Here is a 20,103-nt window from a genome sequence, read left to right as displayed (position 1 = left end):
GATTTCACAGTGTAGATTATACTGTCGCGTCATTAGATTGAAGGGGCCATTTTTTGCGTAATTTGTTCTGTGTGATTTTTCTGAGAATAATTTTTGTGTTCTTAGATGCCGACAGGGTGTGTTGAAGTTTAATTGTGAAAGTATTTCTGATAATTCTATGCGAGTGATTGTAAGTTGATGAACATGCAGCGTGCTTCATATGATGCAAGAGGAAATGCGGTCCAATTCAATTTGCGAAGGGCATATAAAAGGAATTGTTTTTGGACGGATTCTATGCGTTCCTCATGTATGGCAATGTACGGATTCCATACTAGGTTACAGTATTCCAGAATAGGTCTTACGTATGTAATATATAATAATTTAATAGTGTATGGGTCTTGAAAATTATAGCTGAACCCAAGGGGTAGGTCACTCCGCACACCAATCTTGGGTCATCTTTTTTGTCAGTGTGCCGATTGGCCGGTCATAGAGCAAGCTGTAATTGTTTGTAAAATACCCATCCCGGCAACCCGGTATTTCCTTGAATGTTTTGGTTTCAAATCGCAAAAATAAATTGGATTAAGGATGACGCGAAAAGTGACAGGTGTGCGAAATTTCGGAGTTTTGTATTCATAGGGTAATAAAAGTCCTGTGTTTTACTGTTTTATAGTGGCAGACCAGAAACCTAGCTTTTCGTGATGTGAAATGCATCGGTCTATCAGCGGCCGGAAAGAGTTGGAACCGGTGGGGATCATTGTTGGAGATCGACTATAGAGGATGATGAATATATTGATTTAGTTTGTTTTGTGTGATTTGCAGCATTATTTAAATTCAGGGTATTAACTGGGTCCGCTTAACTGCCTCTTTCTCTTGAGCCCAGTCTAGAACCTACATATTGTATTTAGATCTATAAGTAAACTGCTGGTCTGAGTTTCTTTGGTATATTCAATTAGAGGATGCTCCTGAATATACAGTCAAACAGTACGTAATGTTGTGAACAACTTCAATGACAGTTGTCCATCAGTGTTCCCATTTTATTTTCAACAATGCCTACGAGATTGTGCCGAAGGTATGCCGAAGGTGTGCCGGTGAGTGTGCCCAATATGTGCCGAATATAATTTCGGCACAATGTGCAGTTACTTACCCCTTGGCTCAACCTCTTAATGAAGCCCAACATACTATTAGCTTTCGTTATGATTGTATTATAATGTTCAACAAAAGTGAGTTTGGAGTCTAGGATCACACCCAGGTCCCTTACAATTTGACATTTTTCTACTTTTTAATAACCTAAAAATATTTCAAAAAGAGGTGATTCTATTTTTCTGCTAAATACAATTGCGTTGCATTTTTTTACATTGAGTTGGAGTAGACCAAATGTTGAATACTTTGATTTCATTCTGGAATTCTTCTGTGTCGCTAGAATTACTTATTTCCATGAAGAGCTTCATATCGTCTGCATATATAAGAAATTAGGACATGTCGTTTACGTATTAAACAAAAATAATTGGGCCTAAATGAGAACCCTGGGGCACCCCAGCGGTGACCGAAATAGGTTCTCAAAGTTTATTCTGAAAACGAACTATTTGTTTGCGATGCGTTAAGTATGATTGGAGCCAATTCAGAAGTCTAGATTCCATTACTATTTTTTTTTTTTTGCAATTTAAAGAGTAATAATGGTATGTCGATTCGGTCAAATGCTCTACTGAAGTCAGTATCAAGAGCTTCCACGTGCTTGATATTGTCCATTGCGATAAGAATGAAGGTTACAAATTCAAGAAGATTAGAGGTAGCTGAACGACCTTTAACAAAGCCGTGCTGTTTGTTTGTAATTTAAGATTGATTCAAAAAGTTTTGGGATGCAAGAGATAATGGCAAATCCACGATAATTACGTATGTCAGATTTCTTGCCTGATTTGAAAATAGGCACCAAATGAGACGATTTCCAAATTTCAGGGAATTTCCCATTTTTCAGAGACATATTGAAAAGGCGTTCTAAAGGAAGGGTGAGTTGTTCTGAAAGATTCTTCAAGAATACAGGTGCAATTCCGTCACGTCCATATTTTTTAGTGCGTTGAGGACTTCATGTTGACATATTTGATAGACAGATATGTTGTTAGAGACCTCGGAAATGAATGCAAAGAAGTCGCGGTCGCGGTCTTTTTCAGAAAATGTGGTGTATACTTCCTGAAAGAAATTTGCAAAGAGATTGCAGATTTCAGAAGGATTTTCACCTACTTTTCCATCAAAATGCATTTGTGACGGAAAATTATTACTTTTCAATTTCGTTTTTACATAATTGAAAACAGTTCTTAGGACATGATTTGACTTCATTTTCGACTTAACGATTATATTCTTCATGTGCAGTGTTAATGACTGTGTTGAGTTGGTTGCATATGTTATGATAGTGTTGTAAATTTGTGTTATGAATATGCAGTTATTAATAAGTGTTGGAGTGTTCGACTGTGAGGTTTTACAATAAACAGTTTCGGCTTGGCATTTTTTTGGCATTAATTTGTTCTGATTGAGTGATTGCCAGACTGCCAAGCCGAAACTGTTTATTGTTATTAATAAGGATTGATAAATATTTCCCTGAATCTAATGAAAATTCCCCGAGATTCCCTGAGTTTTCCTGATTTTTCAGGTTTTTCCCGGGAGTTGACATTCTATAACTCGATAAAAAAAATGTATGATTCCCTGGAATTCTCAGGAGAAACATCACCTGTTATCCGATTCTCGATTTACAATAAATGTTCAGGAAATGGAAACACAGCTACGATTGACTGATAAATCATCAGATTCTGTGCAGTTGAAGCCTTTTTCAGCCAAAGAACTATGCATGTTTCGAAGAGCCATTTCCAAGAGTGAGAGACGACTGTCGATCATTTTCAGTTCGATTGGTCGTCAACACATTCTGCATGACTTTTTTTTACGATTCTGACTGACAGTTCAATGAAAATGTGTGCAGTTATGAATAAAACCTTACTGAAACTTCGATCAGAACGAAGTGGCACCATTTCAAAGTATTTTACCTAACAAACTCTGTTGACACAAAAACTCCCCTACGTTCACCATTTACCGCCCGCTAACAACAATAGAAAGTCCCATAAGCCTACAACGATCAAGTCATAACGTAAAATAGGCCCCCATATCTTATCCATTACCAAACATTTTAATTAACTACCGCGTCCACTTACGGCATCTAGCTCCAAATCTGTCGTCAGCTATCTCCCCAAGCAAAGGCTACCGCCCAAAGGGTAAGCGATCATAATATACCCGCCCCGTTATCTGCGCCATCTAATCTGATTTCCAACCATCAAGATACTTACATTCATGCCCGTAACTTTAACTGCTGCGGCTACTGCCTTGGCTTAGAAGCTACTACCGCAATGTTCCATTTGCCAGAGCCCTCAAATGGACCGTCAAACCAGCACACACCGTCTCTCTCTCACTGTTCACGCTTAGGTTGCTGGCTGCTCACTGCGTGAAGAGGGAAAATTTTCCACCTCGTTTATGTTCACCTAGAATTCGCGCACTCGTCAGTAGGGCTTCCTAAAATGATAAAACGAAAAAAAATAAGGTAATTTACGTGAGAAAACATGTGTTTACGTGTCTGTTACACAGTCTGTGTAAATAGTTTCGATTCATGCAATAGTTACAGCATCTTACTATATTCAACCATCCGTCAGAGTTCCCGCAAACAAGAAAACCTAATCTTCGACTCTGTCTGTCTAGACGTTCGCTGGCTGTCGATTCGAACGCGAAAGCTAAGGACGGAATTGATAGTGCAACTAAATAGTTGATCGCAAATAGTCAAACGACACAGTTTATGCATCTGCATCAGTATGCGGTGTATGTTGCAGTGCAGGTCATCGAACAGAAAATGTGGCTGCATGTGAATTTGTTACGTAACTCTCGTAATGGTGCAAATTGCAGCTAACAGAGATCTCGAGTGCACTCACGCGAATGTGGGTTGCTGCCGCCACCGACAACGAACGATTACCGATATACCGGGTGAGTGAGCGAGCAGCCGGTTTCGCTTTAAATTTGTATCGCTCCTTGCTTGCTATTGGCATATTTCAGCCAGGAATGCGAGACCTGGTGGCGTTGCGATTGGAATTCTAGGATTTGAGCTATTTTCTTCCCAAGCTATGCAATGTAGAACCCAAAAGGTGGATTTCGTAAAGAACGTTTAATGTGTGCACGACATTTACTGCTTACTCGAACTGTAATCCCTTCAATAATAGGGCTTCGATCGGTCCGTACCTTACTGACAGCAACTGTTAAGCTATTGCCACATTACAGTTAAGACATGCACTTCCTACGCGACGATTTTAATGACCATTCTTACAACCCAGGCAAATCAGATGACAAATTACCCAAAACACGGTCCGTTGGCATTCACCGGTTCGAACGGACCATTCTCCATTTACCAACCATATTTACTACCGAAAACCCATTGGCAAGAGAAAAAAAAAAGGTTCAGTGCAACAAATGCTGCCACAACCGGTTTCCATTCCATTAAAATTATTATCCAACCATTTGCGACATATTCTCCGCATCGTCAAAACGCATTCCAAACGAGAACTATGAACGTGTACGACCGACCAACGGACCGACGACTTATGGACAACCCGTGATAGGGGAAAATCTCATTACCTGCCGTCGGTCGGTAATGTTCCACGGATTTCTTTCGAACTCCTCCGAAGCAAACGAGAAGCGGATGCATATGCCACTTATTTTCCATTAACTAGTTAAACCCTATAAATTACTGCTTAATAATTTCATCAACTCATCGGGAGTGCTGAACGCAGTTTTGACAGAGTGGTACCGGTTCCCGAATCAAGGTCCTCAAACAACAAAAGTGGACGAAAGTCAAAGAACCACCCCAAGTCATAAATTCTGCAAACCTTTCACCGAGCACTGCTGAGTCACCCGTCAATCCCGTGAAGGTGTGTATGTGTGTAAGCAACTGCTGTCTCATTAAACCGCGGGATCTGTCTGGTCATTGCAGCACCGCACCGTCGCGACGTGGAGCATCACTGGAGATAATATGATCGGTCGCGCGTGCACCTACCACATCGATCCTTCCACACGTCCCGCACCGGTTTCCGACACAAGGAACTGCTGTCTTCATCAGCGTTACTCCCAAGAAGCGCGGCAAATTCAACTATTACAGACCACGACGGGCTTGTTGTCGGAAGTAATGGTGGGCTATTTGCATAATGTGCCGACTTAAAATAATATTTGCGCGCTATCACAACAAGATGCAGCTGAGACCAGAAGTTATCGATGCTGGCTGCCGGCGATGATATGCATACTTGGTGATGATAGTTTCCGAAACAACCTGTATGCACGTCTCACGACAGATACGTATCGGGAAAGACGGTGCTTAATTTGCAACCGACTAACGAGTTGCGATGAATGAAAGTCGGCACTACAAGACGAAAAGTGATTAGTGAAATTGTAGAGTGCAGCATCGAAATTACAAGGCAAATTGGCTGCCGAACATGAGGAAGGAAGCGATTCAAATTTGCTTGTTTGCTGCTGCGGTGAACATTCTGCGAGATAGCTACATAGTTGTAAAGAAGATTTATCAATTTAGGCAGCGAAATTGGTAGATTCCAAGCATTCAGCACTTCATTGTAGTCTTCGTGTTTGACTTATTACGTTCCTACTGGTAGTAATGCCTGCTCACTGCTTAGTTTGTCACATTTTCACAGTTGTTAATTAATGGTACCGTAGTAAATTTTATCCGCGGAAAAAAAACTCGGTCTAGTGTGCCTAAATATACTTATACCGACAACGAAGCAGTCTTCAGAGTGGCAACTGCATTTATGAAATGAAATTCCAGTTTTTTTCCGGGACCTCAACATATCTTCCCCGGATTCATAAATAGCTAAAAATGTTTGAAAAAGGAATACTGGCATGATAGGCAATTTTTGTCACTGAAAAAAAAAACAAGTTCCGTCATATTGTTTTAAATGCAGAAAACCAGAGAAAAACCAAAACTCTATTAACCTCTATTTAACACACAACATAAATTTTCAGAATTTTGACAATCTAGATCTAGATCGCTACAAATTGTCAAATTATGCTCCATAACTAAGCTAGTTTTATTAAGTCTCAGAATTTCTAAATCTATCTAAGCTACATATAAACTATTAAAATAACACTAGATTGATAGATAGAGCTTAAAAAATCTTTTCGAAAACAATAAGATCTACGCTCAATTGTATATCAGACTGAAATTTTGTTGCATGACAAAATTATTAAGATTATGAGTCTACCTACATGAGTACCTGATGGGCGACGACTCGTTGAATTCAAATCTGCGCCGAACGAAGTAACCGTCTCCATTGGTCTCGGTCCTGAGCCAATCGCTTCCAGTCGCCTTGGACGTTCAAAGACCTAATGTCCTCCTCAACTGCACAAAGCCAACGCGTGCTTTGGCTCCAGGTTCCCTGCTGAATAATGACTTCGCTTGATGCTCTTCCGGCATTCGTGCCACATGCCCAGTCCACTGTAGCCTGCCGTGTTTTATAAGCTTCACAATATCCATGCCGTTATATACTTGGTACAACTCGTGATTCATGCGACGCCGCCAGATGCCATTTTCCAGTTTATCGCCGAGTATTGTTCGCAACACTTTACGCTCGAAGACACCGAAAGATCTCCGATCGGCCTCTTTCAATGCCCACGATTCGTGGTCATAAAGGGCTACCGGCAAAATCAACGTCTTGTACAGCGCGAATTTCGTTTTCGTACGCAAGCTGCGGAACTTCAGCTGGCAACGCAACCCGTAGAAAGCCCTGTTCGCGGCTGCAATACGCCTTTTCACCTCGCGGGTAACATCATTATCGCACGTCACTAAAGTACCAAGATAAACAAATTCGTCCATAACTTCAAATTTTTCGCCATCTAGCACCACTTCACTACCAACACCACTATTGCTTCACGCTTTCTACCGGTGACCATGTACTTCGTTTTGGTAGAATTTATCGTGAGACCAATCCTCGCTGTCTCCCTCTTAAAGGGCGCGAACGCCTCTTCCACTGCTATACGGTCGATTCCGATGATGTCGATGTCGTCCGCAAAACCAAGGAGCATGTGCGACTTTGTGATGATGGTACCGTTCCTCTGCACGCCAGCTCTCCTAATCGCTCCTTCGAGGGCGATGTTGAATAGCAAGTTCGAAAGAGCATCTCCCTGCTTCAACCCATCTAAGGTCACGAACGAGGCCGAAATCTCGTCTGCAACCCGTACACACGATTTCGAACCATCCAGCGTTGCACGAATCAGCCTAATTAGTTTCGTCGGAGAACCGTTTTCTTGCATTATCTGCCATAGCTCGTTTCTCTTTACTGAATCGTACGCTGCCTTGAAATATATGAACAGATGATGAGTCTGCAAGTTGTATTCCCGGAACTTCTCAAGGGTTTGACGCAGGGTAAACATTTGATCCGTCGTTGATCGACCCTCACGAAAACCAGCCTGGTATTCGCCGACGAAGGATTTCTCAAGCGGTCTCAATCTGTTGAACAGAACACGTGATAATATTTTGTACGCCGAATTCAGAAGCGTGATTCCTCTGTAATTGGCGCCCTCCAGTCTGTGTCCCTTTTTTGTAGAGGGGACAAACAAGACCATCCAACTAACTAGCGGGTAATTCTTCCTCTTTCCATATCTTGAGCAGTATACGGTGGATCATCTGGTGCAGCTGCTCACTTCCGTGTTTGAGAAGTTCGGCCGGGAGCTCATCCTTCCCCTCAGCCTTACTGTTTTTCAGCACTCGTATCGCCTTTTTCACCTCTTCTAGCGTTGGTGATTCCACAGCTTGACCATCGTCATCGATGTGTGTTCTGATGTAGATGCTCCCAGAAAGACCACGTGTTGGTGGATGGTCGGCATTTCTCGGATGTCGTAGATGTCAGCACCTTCAGGGGTCCTAATATCGACTCGGATCACTACCTCGTTGTCGCGAAAATTCGAGCGCGTCTATCGACCGTTACGAGTTCGAGAAACCGGAGATCGAAGCGTTTCAACATCCAGCGTTTGACAGTAGATGGTGTTGCTGCAGAGTACCACCAGAAGCGAAATGAGCGGATACCGGAAATCAACGTGAACGAGAATCTCAACAATCTGTGGGAAGCTGTCCACGCAGCGGTGAGCACGAGAGACGACAGTTACAGGTACAGCTCAGAGGCGCCCCCGGAACGGGTGGTTTGACCAGGAGTGCCAGCGAGTGACAGAGTAGAAGAACGTCGCCAGAAGCCGGATGTTGGTGTCTGGTACCCGTCAGAACAGAGAGCGGTACAGGGTAGCAAGGTCAGCCGAGAAACGAACCCATCGCAGGAAAAAAGGCAGTACTGTACTTTCAATGGCGTGAAGAGTAAGACAGCTATGTGCTATGACCGTGAATGTAATCTGCTGACAGATAAAACGATGGTGGCTGCCAGGTGGAAGGAATACTTTGAGACGTTGCTGAACGGAGAGAACGAAACTGCGTTGAATTTGGAGTAAGCAAAGTGGAAAAATAACTTGGAGTGTAAAGATATGACTGTTGCTGTTTTTTGAATCTGAAACACGCTTTTGAATCAATTTCTAGGCCCTTATTGTTAAGTATAATCAAGCGCTTTGGAATTACGAGTACTGCATGTAAATGGTTTGAAAGCTATTTCTGTGACAGAACTCAACGGACTGTTTATAATGATTCTGTTTCCAGTCCCGTGGGGAATAACCTCAGAGTGCCCCAGGGAAGTGTATTAGGCCCCCTTTTATGCATTATGTATCTTAACAACTTGCGACGTGTTTTACAATTTTGCGACGTTAATCATTTTGCAGATGATAGTATGCTATTCATTGCAGCCTAAGGATTTAGAAGTTGCCGTCTCACACACTTAGATTTTTTTGCCGAGATTGGTATCACTGAGAAGACTTGGCATTTATTTTGACTGAGATCTCAGCCAAATTTATGTTTGTTAGCCGAGATCTTGGCAAAATACCCGATTGTTAACAGAATCTCGGCAAATTTTTCACTGAGATCCAGCAAAATAGATTGCCGAGCTGCTTGGTGGTGCCTATCTCGGCAAATAAAATCTAAGTGTGCACACTTCAATGAAGATTTGCGATCTCTAAGTAGATGGTTGAAGTGTAAGCAAATCTAATTTCATGGTAATTTCGCGGAATCGAGTATGAGACTTTTGATCGCGTTCGGGAGATTAAATATCTTGGCGTGATTATTGATGACCAACCTAAGTTCAACTCAGAGGATGCCTTCTCATGGACGACGAATCCTATATCAAGATGGATGTCCCCAGCAAATTCAAGTTTGTTTTCACCGATGAATTCGCCAGGAAACTTGATGAAAAACGATTTTTATATCTTTTGCATGCTTACCAACTAACTTTTTTTTCGAATTGCATTCTTTTTGCTCCACGCTACTGACAGAATGAGCTATTTTAAACGAACAAGTGATAGCTCAAAAGCTCCTTATAATGACAGTTGGGTGTGTTCGGAAAAGCATTAATCAGGTCCAGAATGGTAATTATATGATGGAAACAATATGTTGTTACAAAATCATGAAATTCACATATTTCGGACTTTTGGCCAACTTTTTTGATCAAATACTCCTATTTGTTACGGCTGAAAATCTCTTAAATGTTGATCAATCCAACGAAAAATAAGAAGGAAGTTTTGAGGAGGAATGCAAAAAAATATTGATGATAATTCCATGGAAATCTAATTCTTAAAACCCCGCATCAAATTTATTGCAGCATTTCATGCTAGTTTGAATACAGTTTCAAAAGAATTTTCAGCGGTGCCGAAGGTGTAGTGGTAAGCGTAATAACCTCTCACCCAAGCAGGCCTGGGTTTAATCCCAGTCGGCACCGCCGGGATGTTCTGAGGCATAACATCTCTGATCACGCCTTCCTTCCGAAGGGAAGTAAAGCCGTTGATCCCCGGTTCATGACTTGATGGTTTGATAGGTAGGGTCCAGGTGTGGGAGCTGCCTCCCTGGCGTTGGTAGCATTGGAGCCCAGCGCGGAAAACAAGATCGACGAAAAACAAATCCAGGGGGAAAATAAATCCAAGAGAATTTATAGGAGTTTTGAGGAAATTTCATGAAGTTTCCGGGAGGGTTTGGCTAGAAATTTTGAGCATATTTTCAAAGAAACTATGAGTAGTGCTCCAAGAGAATCAGAAGAAAATTCCAATCAGAGGCACAAGAAAATCCCAAGATAATCCCAAAAGATCCTATTGAGGTGATTTTTATAAGAATTCTGAAATCCAAGGAAATTTTGGGAGAATACATTTTTTAATTCCAAATGGAATACCAAGACATTTCCGAGGTGTATTCTAGTTATGGAGAAAAATTACACAAATTCTCGTGAGAATTATTAAGAATGCGATGACATATTAAGAGTGAATTCCAAGAGTTTTCTCCAGGGTATTCAGAAAGTGTTCTGCACATAATTCCGAGAGTGTTATGGATAGTGTTTCCTATCCCGGGAAAATTACAAAAAAACACGTTTCCCGATTCTTGGAAATTAGGTCCATATTTCCCGGGGAAATATTAATATTATTATTTTTGGGTGAGAATATAAGAACTTTCCCAGAAAAGTCATAAGAAACATCTGGGGAGAAAGTTGATTGGTTAGTGGATTGTCTTTATTAAGGATATTTTCATCCAGATGCTGGTTAAGAAGGAGACAGTTTACAGAAACGACCTGAGAAAGTCTAAAGCTTTTTTTTTTCTTTATCTAGCAGATTGTCAGCCGTAGGCTGGTTCATCTCAGCCCTGAGAAAGTCTAAAACTCTTCTAAAGGAAATCCGAAGAATGCTATAGATAAAGTCAAGGGAATTTTCTTAGGGAAACCCGAAGATTCTGGTGAAGTCCAGAAAAAAGTCTTCGAAAAATCTTCAGGGGCAGTTAAATACGATTAAATAGAAACTTCCAATGACATTTTAAGAAACTTGCTGAAGAAGTTTGGATGAATCTCCCAGGGAAAGTCAAAAAAAACTACCGCAGAAGCCAGAAAGAGGAAGAAACCTCAGGAGAAACCAGATGACTATTTCTTGGAAAATTTGAAGAGACTTCTAGGACAATTCGGTAATATTTTCTGGGTAAAAAAAAAACCCCAGATGGTAGTGGAAAACAAAAAAATCCAGAAAAATTCGGAAGAAAAATCGTTGGCCGCTCGGGAAAATTTTCCGATGAATTTAAAAATATTAAATTCATCCGGACACATTAAAAACACTGCCATTACGTAATTTTTTGAGTATTTTGTTAACGTAGGACTACGTCTGTGATTTTTATATGGGGGTACACTTTGTGAAAACCAAAAATAGAACATGTAACAACATTATGAATGATTTTGAACGTTAATAACTCAGCTGTCCTTGGACCAATTTCAATAATTTTATCACCAATCGATCAGATATATTTCTACGCATCTGTTAAATTTAAGACTTCATCATTTTTCAATATGTAATTATTGAAAATTACACGAATGTACAACTGTTGCTTTGATAATTAAAATTATCACCTATTACAAGTTTAATTCCATCCGGTCTCACCAAACGGTGTTTATTCAATCAGCGCGTGGTGAGTGCTGGTGTTCTCCAGTACACAACGAAAGGTTGCCTGCAAGCAGCTAGCTTCAGCCCACATGAGCATCCATAGAAGGAGGAAGATATTTTTTTTTTGTTAAACTTTATTAAAGAGATTTTTAGCCTTAGGCTAGTTCGTCTCTAAGAAGGAGGAAGAAACTATTGTCACTATTGAAAATTGCACGGATCTGCAACTGTTGCTATGATAATTAAAGTCATAGTCAATCCGCTTCTGGCAGTTTTCGATCAAACACCTGGACAGGAATGTTATATCTCGGATGACCGGAAGAGTGCCCCGGATGAATTTAAACTCAAAAAGATGTTGAAATTCCCCAAAAAGTGCCTTGTATGTCAAGCAATCTTTAGTTGCGGGCTAAAAAGCGAAACTCTCGTTAGTTCTCGGACCATGAACCAGCAAATTTACCAGGAGGAATACCAACGGAAGAGACTACTGCCTTTTCTGGAGCAACATGAAGTGGTTTGCCTATTCTGGCCAGACTTGGCAAGCTGCCACTACTCAAAATTCCACCAAACAGTGGTACAGCGAAAATGGCGTCACAGTGGTTCCCAAGGAGATGAATCCTGCCAATACTCCGGAACTAAGGCCAATTTAGGAATACTGGTCAATTGTGAAGCACATACTGAATAAAAATGGGTGGAACTGAAATTGACCAGAAAGATTTCAGGCGGAAATGGAATTTGGCAGACAAACAAGTGGGAACAGGGCTCGTGCAAAAAGATGATGGGCCGTGTACGAAGAAAAGTTCGAGCAATGGCCTTTGGTAAGAAGGAGGACTGAAACAAAGGTCTTACAATAAGCATAATACCTACTTATGTATAGCTGTTACATTGAACTATGAAAAATATATCGCATTTGTAAACCCCCACACAAGATTCGTGTCCGGATTTTTTCGTATTCAACCTTTACCAGACCTGAGCGTTGTATGTTTGCAGTGAAATTTTTGATCATATAAGGCGTCCAAAAATTCCCTTATGCATTTTATCCAAAGATCAGTTGTAATTGCACAGGGAACCAAAAGATGGCGCGTGGACTGGAGGCACTAAAGGGTGATACGGTCAAAATTTGGTCAATACCAACTTGACGTATTTCTTTCAATTTTGCATTTAAAAAACCTGAACACCCCTCATTTTGAAGGTGTGTGTGTGTTGAATGTTGCTCCTATTTTGATTTTGGAATTCACTCTTCAGTTGTCAAAATGCCGTCCAAGCAAGAAGAGCAGCGTATCAAAATTTTGCTCGCGCATCGCGAAAATCCGAGCTACTCGCACGCAAAGTTGGCAAAATCGCTAAAAGTTGCCAAATCAACCGTTACAAATGTAATTAAAGTGTTTGGGGAACGTTTGTCGACAGCCAGGAAGTCTGGATCGGGGGGAAATCGAAAACCGGAAGCCGCTGAGACGACAAAGAGAGTTGCCGGTAGTTTCAAGCGAAACCCTAACCTCTCTCTCCGAGATGCCGCAAATAAGCTGGGTGTATCGTCTACAACCGTGCATCGAGCCAAAAAACGAGCCGGACTATCGACTTACAAGAAGGTAGTGATTCCAAATCGCGATGATAAACAAAATACGACGGCCAAAGCGCGATCCCAGTGTTCACTCGGCTGTCGACAAAAGCAGGCCACTCTCGATGTGTGCTACGCGATCGTCTGTTTACTCGGCAGCAACCATTGTGTGGTCCTCCTCGTTGTTCTTCATCAGCAGTTCTTTCGGTCGATGCGTCGTCGACTTTGGAAAGCAACCGTTTCGTGATGATTGTGTGAGTGCTGACCACGTTTTGCGTCCATTGCTGCAATGGACGCGCTCTGACCCTCGTTGGCGTACAACAATTTGCCATACAATGAAACTACTCGAAGCGGCTCCAGTCCTGATGGAGGAGGCTTTTTGGATAGCGGAAGATAAAGTGTTTATTGTGTTGTACCTTTTGACTATAGCTTTAAGATGTATTGTATAGTGACCATGAATCCTCGGCTCTGTTAAGTTAATTCGGTTGAGCCTTATCAAATAAATTAATATGCAAAAAAAGCGCGATCCCGGAGGCTGTACACGACGATGCTGACGAAGTTTGACTGCGTGGTAATGGACGACGAAACCTACGTCAAAGCCGACTACAAGCAGCTTCCGGGACAGGAGTTTTATACGGCAAAAGGAAGGGGAAAGGTAGCAGATGTTTTCAAGCACATGAAACTGTCAAAGTTCGCAAAGAAATATCTGGTTTGGCAAGCCATCTGTACCTGTGGCTTGAAAAGCAGCATTTTCATAGCTTCCGGGACTGTCAACCAAGAAATTTACGTGAAAGAGTGTTTGAATAAACGTCTGCTGCCTTTCCTGAAGAAACACGGTTGTTCCGTACTGTTTTGGCCGGATTTGGCATCTTGCCATTACGGTAAAAAGGCCATGGAGTGGTACGCCGCCAACAACGTGCAGGTGGTTCCCAAGGACAAGAACCCTCCCAACACGCCAGAGCTCCGCCCAATTGAGAAATACTGGGCTATTGTCAAGCGGAACCTAAAGAAGACCAAAAAAACTGCTAAGGGCGAGCAGCAGTTCAAGGCAAACTGGCTTTCTGCGGCGAAGAAGGTGGACAAGGTGGCTGTACAAAATCTGATGGCAGGGGTCAAGCGTAAGGCCCGGCAATTCGGATTTGGAAAAGCGGAAGCCTAACTGAATATTTTTCCTGAATTTTATACTAATTGAACTTGAAAAAGAAATTTAATTTGATTTTTTAAATAAACGATTTCACCGATTTACACGCGTTTTCCCTTGACCAAATTTTGACCGTATCACCCTTTAGTACTCAACTTAATATTTTGATTCGTATTAAACATCCTCTATCGTTTTAATTTCTAAATAATTTTATTCAATTTAAAGGCTATCGAAGGAAAACTAACTAAATGCACTTGCTCTTCGTGTAAGTTAAATCTACTTCCAAAAATCACCAGCGATCAACGATTCACAGTTCATCAACCCCTTGAAAGCACCGCAGAAAAAGCTGAACTGCAAAAGCGCAAAACAACCTCTCAATTCCGGCTTCCTCCTCGCGAGCTGAATCTCGTTAAGTATCACACACTCCTCATCCATCCTGTCAATTAACTGCACATTGCGATCATACTGCACACCAACAACGTGCTTTCACGGATGGATTTTCAAAAACGAAAAAAAAAATCAATCTACAACCCGATTGCTCTCGATCGCATCCGCTTGTAATGCCCTCTATCCATGCGCAGTAATGGCCCTTTTTTACAAATCGTCCACGCTTTTCGTACAATTGAAATTCCTTAACCATGAAAATTAGCGCACAGCGTGTACCCCACTCACACCCCGGATCCTTCAAATGCATCAAAATGACTCCATTTTCAAACGATTTGCCGCAATTTACAAATTGTTGCCGTGAGCTGCTGACGATGATGATGTGAAAGATTTTCCGATCCACTTGAGAGTGCCGAACAATTAAAACCATTGCGGCAATACCAAGCCAGCGAGTGACGACGGCGACGTGAATGGCCTTGGCCAAGGTATTGCAGGTTTCGGGAAAGGTAAGTATGGACCAACAAATGTAAAATCACTTGATTGCAATTCCAATTAATTGCCTTTTAAAATCTACTCGCCGAGAGTGAAAGGAATAGTGCAGTTAACTGGCGACGGTGTGTGTAAGTATGATATGCGCTTAAACACAAATCGGCTTAATCGTTTTAATCGTACTCGTGCATTCATATGGGTGACAATGAGCTTTCCTGCCCCGGACATGAAAAGATTCAACTCTCTGGGATGCGCCTCTTGATGAAAAGAAAGTTGTGTTTCGCCACTTCACAGCACAGATCGTCAAAATCAACAACTTATGGGTGACAATCCAGCAGCTTGCTTGGGCTCGCTTCCTCGATATGTCGGCTGTAATTACAGCCGGTACTCGAAGATGAAAGTATAATTTCTCTCTGTCGCACTCGTTGTTGTTGATATCTTGAAGGTTGGTACCTACATCAAGAAGTATGTAATGTGATACGCATTATGCGCTTACCCAAGGGGACATAAGTGGACAAATTGAAAGCTGATAGCAGGTTTGCGATGTATGGATGGTTGGTGCTTCGATCTGGACCAACATCATCTGAAGTGGCAGTGCGGTGCGATCAGGAAAGAAATTTCACTTTCAATGTCAACTGCACGGCTAACGGAAGGCAGGCGCCCCGTAACATACCGGTGGTGAAATTTCTCGGAGCAGCAATTTCCCACGTTAGAGGTAGTCGTGGATGATTGATAAGTGCGTCATTTTGATAATTAACTAGTCTTCATCGGAGATTAAAAAAAAAACAAATTTCAGAATCAAAGATTTAAAGTTCAGCTTAGACTCAACACACATCTTAAAATAAACGCGAAAACTTTCTTTTGGTCCCGAAGCAACCTCTTAATCGATTAACCCATATATAACTCCGTTGCCCCATCAGTTCGCACCTAGATTTCCAAACGAAAGGCATCAACTAAAAAATTCCCACACCCACAAACTCTGCACCGGAATCACGTGTCATCCAAGTGAGTTAGCACCGTGTGCCACTGCCGTTGATACCGCTTCAGAATCAACCTAGTTCGGCTGTGCACCAAAGCGACACCAAATTAATCACGGTACATGGAGCGCGTGATCATTTTGGCAAATTAGCTACCTACCAGCCTACCAGCACCGCCCCGAATTGAATAAAGCAGGCTATAGGGACGCGCTAGACCATGACGGAAAGATTTGCAAGTCGACCGGCCAGGAGAACCGCGTGAGTGATGAAGGCAGACGAATACCGACCTGCCTCAACTACGACACGACGTAGCGAAATGATTTAGTCCAGAACCGAAAGGTTGGTAACCTAAATTGCGAAAGATTTGCACTTTTCTCTTCGATTTCAAACAACGAAAACAAACTTGAACTGATTGGATTACGTTTTGTTACTAGGAATTGTTCTAAGGGTGAAGCGTACCATCGTAGATTGGATGATAAACCCACGGCGTTCGTGGTCATTTCCATCATAACCATAATCATCGACATTGTTGTACATCTTGGTTGCGCTAATAATGGGTCATTATTGTCGCTTCTACTGGCGTGGTTGGTATCCAACATCGTGAACCTTGATTTCCTTGATACTGAGTAAAGTCTGATCTCTGGGACAGGGAATCCATTGAAACAGATGAGTATGCAACGATGATAATAAGGACATAAAAAAACAAACAGCCTAGGTTTTGCTGTAGGTATGTGAACATATTTTTGGCTTGTTCAACTATGAGAAACATTTGACTACATTTACGATGAGATTAAATAATTGAATAACATGAAGTTTATATAATGATTTTAATTCATCTGCAGTTACGTGGAGAGAACTGCGCTCCTAGAGTTCACAAGGAAGTAGATACATTTCAGCTGACCACACTACTGAGAACTACTTCGGCCTAATCGCCCATTTTGGGCGTGTAGAGCAGAAAACATAAAATTATTCCATGATTTTGGCGCTAGCAATTCTATTTTGCATTTGGTACGATACTTTAGTTCAAAAGCAATCCAACAAAGTCAATTAGAACGCGTGTTATGAGTGTTTGCACTCATTATTCTCAAAAATAAAAGAAGCTCTCCAAGCGAATCAAAATCTATATCTTCATCCCATAGGCCGAATTTTAGAATCCGCATTTCAATGCGTTACAGTGTTCACTCGGCTGTCGACAAAAGCAGGCCACTCTCGATGTGTGCTACGCGATCGTCTGTTTTCTCGGCAGCAACCATTGTGTGGTCCTCCTCATTGTTCGTCATCAGCAGTTCTTTCAGTCGATGCGTCGTCGACTTTGGAAATCAACCGTTTCGTGATGAGTGTGTGAGTGCTGACCACGTTTTGCGTCCATTGCTGCAATGGACGCGCTCTGACCCTCGTTGGCGTACAACAATTTGCCATCCAATGAAACTACTAGAAGCGGCTCCAGTTCTGATGGAGGAGGCTTTTTGGATAGCGGAAGATAAAGTGTTTATTGTGTTGTACATTTTGACTATAGTTTTAGATGTATTGTATAGTGACCAAGGATCCTCGGCTCTGTAAAGTTAATTCGGTTGAGCCTTATCAAATAAATTAATAAAAAAAAAAAAAATTTCAATGCGTTAGGCGGAGTTAAGAATCCGTAGGACTAGTCGTCGTCGCGTTTGTGCGTTGAGGTTGTGTTTCAGAAATGCAATCGAAGTGTGCCGTGGCCTCTGTAACTGGCGTTTGTTTTCGGACGCCGGAGTTGTCGGTTCTGATTTCAGCGTTGGTCGCGAGTTGAGTCGGCCAGTGAGGAGCTAGTGCTGCGTCTTCCAGACTGTGTACTGGCGAACAACAGCCGTTGTGTCGCGAGTGATTGGTGATGGAAAGTTGAATAAGGGCTTGTTTTCTATGCTGAGATCCATCTTGTTGGAGCAGCAGCTAGAATGTGTTTCATGGTTGATGGGGATTTACGCTACTATGAGGAACGAAAGGCGAGAGTGCTATTTTTAACACCGGTTGAAGAAGTAGCGATCATATATCTATGCTACCTTTTCGAAATCATCGTGATGTCATGGATTTATTTACAACGTATCGGGTGAGATCTTTCCTTTTTTTGACGTAAGACTACGTCTGTGATTTCTTTATGGGGGTGCACTTTATTAAAACCAAAAATGGAACATGTAACAAAATTATGAAAGATTTTGTTCTATAATTGTATCACCCATCGATCAGAAATATTTTTACGCATCGATTGCAATACTTCCAACTATTGATTTTCAACAAGAAGCTATTTCATAAGTGGTAAATGTCAAGCATTGTCCAAAAGCGTCGAAGTAACTAACAAATCCACCAATTACGTACATGCATTTGCTGCTTCCCCCACACAGTCATCAGAGAATCGTTTTTAGACGATGTAGCATTGCTGCTTCCCCAACACTATCATCAGAGAGTCGTTAGTAGACGAAAGAAGTCGAAGTGGCATCTTCGGGCGAGTACAAATAGGGAGGATGCAATTGCGTAACATTTTGCATACTCATCGCCATATTCAGAACCACACGCCCCCAACCACCACTCAAAATGCTCCGATTCTCTCGACGGCAAACACATTCATTGATACATTTGTTGTTCTGAATGATAGAAGAGCATAGCAGAAATAGTGCGAAATAAGTTAGTGAAGCCATGGTCATCAAAAGAGAAAACCGATGAAGAGAATTGACGTTCATCCCTCTGCTTCTAGGCCCCTTAATTCAGTCGTCGTCATAGAATTTCGGCGTCGTCGACATTTTCGAAGGACCACCAAAACACATGAAATTTTACTATTTTCAAGGGATGCTTAAAAGTCTAATTATTCGATTAACGATTAGACGTGAAGATTTTACCGGCTATTCGATTGAATATTTGTTGTAATTTCCCTTCTACAGAACTACTCAGAGTTGGTTCAATGGACCGAGTAACTCGATTTACCTCAAAATATGATCGATGGTCCAGAAATTCGAAGCTAGAAACCACCTGTTTATAATGACAATACTTACTGATATTGTCTGCAAATATGACCGCAAAAGGACAAATATTTTCTACGGCGACCACAACAAAAGCAGCAGTGTAAGAGGATACTGATCGCCTTGGGCTGCTCGGACGTAGGAAAGTTATTCCTACATATCTGCGTACATTTACATAGATGAAGGAGCTGCAGAGGAAATCGAAGAATGAGAACCGTAAAAGAACAGTTCCAATAGACCGCTGCACGAGACCAAACCTACATTTCCCCGCACCCACTCTACACCATAAACTTTGACATTTCTGCTGGGTTTGTTTTGCTTTAGTTCGTTACTGCACATCTCTTTCACTCACGTGAATAATGACGAATAAAAGTACAAACAAAAGTGAGGTTAGCTTTCGCGTGCAGTGGTCTATAAGTGTCGATTGAAAGTGACCATGGCTCGCCGATGTGGAACGGCGAGTTGACGTTAACCATTTTCTTTTAAGCCTGCTCCAGTTAACAAATAACATTTATTATATAAGACCAAGTCACCAGTTTCATTCCATTCCCAAGTAACAATTTTGGTTTTATGAGGGTTCTATAGACTATGATTTAGACTTGTAGCATCTTTTAAAACCACGATAAAACTTAAAATGGTAATTGGGTTATTATATGAAACATTAAATGCTGGGGACGGGACGGTCCACCAATTGAAGCAAAATGGATGGGGAGAGTGGAAATGCCAACTCCCTGTCTTTAACATTTCGTGGAAAGAGGGCGGGCTCTTCTTCCCACTCATTGGGATATCCTCTTGTTGGATAGTCTGTTTTTTGACCCGTTGAATTATCCGGTTGTTGGAAGGAGATTCTCATTTATCCCGTGGAAGCACGTGCAATGCTGCCCACGGATTCACCCAAAACGTTTTCGGCCCTCCTTAAAAAGGCAGGTTGAATACAATTAGAGGTTATTAAACTTGATCAAGTCAAAAAGCGAGGATAGTCCACATTCTACCGACAGTTGTCTTGCTACAGTGAGTGGT

General features: G+C 41.7%; 1 protein-coding gene across 1 annotated transcript in view; it reads right to left on the bottom strand.

Annotated features, from left to right (window-relative positions):
* LOC135702868 (serine-rich adhesin for platelets-like) overlaps window positions 1-20,103 on the bottom strand; it is a 337,028-nt gene that overhangs the window by 195,435 nt on the left and 121,490 nt on the right. The window contains exon 2 of the mRNA XM_065223913.1: window positions 3,306-3,528. The gene's annotated coding sequence lies outside the window, so the exon portion shown is untranslated. The remainder of the gene's footprint in view (window positions 1-3,305; window positions 3,529-20,103) is intronic.

The sequence above is a fragment of the Ochlerotatus camptorhynchus genome, unplaced genomic scaffold (genome assembly GCF_037179485.1).
Source record: "Ochlerotatus camptorhynchus isolate MF236.1 unplaced genomic scaffold, CSIRO-AGI_Acam_v1.1 ptg000202l, whole genome shotgun sequence".
Lineage (NCBI taxonomy): Eukaryota > Metazoa > Arthropoda > Insecta > Diptera > Culicidae > Ochlerotatus > Ochlerotatus camptorhynchus.
The sequence above is the reverse complement of the archived record's forward strand: the minus strand, read 5'-3'. Positions and strand labels throughout refer to the sequence as shown.